This window comes from Tupaia chinensis, unplaced genomic scaffold, assembly GCF_000334495.1.
Source record: "Tupaia chinensis unplaced genomic scaffold, TupChi_1.0 Scaffold000380_1, whole genome shotgun sequence".
Lineage (NCBI taxonomy): Eukaryota > Metazoa > Chordata > Mammalia > Scandentia > Tupaiidae > Tupaia > Tupaia belangeri.
In genome coordinates, this window is record NW_006159882.1 from 527721 (window position 1) to 529291 (window position 1571).

The following is a 1571-nucleotide window of genomic DNA, read 5'->3' on the forward strand; positions in this document are numbered from 1 at the left end:
GGGCGGAGGTGGCTGTGGAGTTAAGGGCTGGGGGTAGGGGGATGAGGGTCTCTCCCGGTCGAGGTAGCCTCTCTCAGTGGGAGGGACACCTGTTTCGAGGCAGTATGCGCCCGAATTCACATTAACAAACGACGAGTTCTCCCAAGGTGGAAGAGTAAAGGAAGATATCTAGCCACGATAATGTGAAAACTTTTTTCATCATTATTTTGACAGTTAATAGAGGTCTAGGGGTGAGCGTCTCTAATACATCCTCCTCTAAAGGCGGGTTTAAGGGCTTTTTTTCCTTTGTTTCTTTTTTTTTTTTTTTTTTTTTGCCCCTACCTGTCCCGAGGATAGGAACTGTTGCTTCGTGGGCGCGCCGGAAAATTTCTCAGCAATCCAACTTCTCAGGCACTCTGCGGGCGAGACCTGACTCAGATTGTGAGTCCCACGGAGGAGAATTAGGACTGAGGGTGCTGGCCCACGCCCAGGCAACCTCTCCTCCCGATAGATCTCATCCACGATGGAAAAAAAGCGCACTCCGTTGCAACTCTTGGGGGCGGGGAGGAGGGTTCTGCTGAGATCGGCGCATCTGACAGAACCCGAACCCGCGAGGTCCCGTTTCACATTACTGCATTTACTGGGCTCGGTCGATACTGGCTGACTTTGCTGGTAAAACAGGAGATGAATTTCAAACAGTCATCATCTTTTAGTAATTCGTTTTTAATAATAAACATATGAAAAGCCACCTTTTATTTATTTATTTACTTTCACTTTTTAATTGTGCTAGAAACCCAAATTGGAGATCACAGGTAACCACTGAGGATGGCAAGACTGCCTGTCATTGAAAATCATTTTCCCTTGGCATGTTTCCTGGGCGCGACTGGGAGCCACGGCTCGGCTAGGGCTGTAAGGTCTAAGCTCCGACTTCGACTTTGCGGTTCTCTAGGACAAGTCCGGCTGCTGTGGAGGGCACCTCGTGGAACAGGAAGGCAGGACCCCACCCTACCCTGGGGATACTTGACCGCACTCCCGGTCCCTCCCCCCGACGTGCCCTCTGGGGACCTGCACTCAGGGGCGGGAGGACGCCAGAGAGCCGGGTTCTTGCGGCAGACGCCGCGTCCCGCGCCTTCTCTCACTGGGACCTGCTCCCCGCGTGGTCTGAGGTTGAGGCCCCAGAATTACTGAAGAAAGCGCGTGTCCGCGGTACCGCCCCGGGCGAGTACAGAGATGCGGCGTTCCCGCTCTGCCCACTGCATTTTGGAGACTTTTAAGTTTGACCCCGCAGGTTGCACCCAGTAGATCTTGTCAGGAAAAGCCCTGGCGCAATTAGGACGGGCTCGCCTGGGTTAACTATTTCCGTAGCATCTTTCCCGGCCCTCCCCAGCTGCTCCCCGCGTCTTTCCGGCTGTGCCACATCCCCCAGGGCGGAGGTCGCAACAGGCTCTAGTCTCCGCTTGGTCAGGTCGGGTGCGTCAGGGCGCGAGCACGTGTGGCCGAGCGCGTCCCCAGCTTCTCCCTGCACCCACCGATCCCAGGTTAGTCTTGGGTGTCCTCGAGCGCTTAGTCGATCTGGGGCTTCCTCCCACACC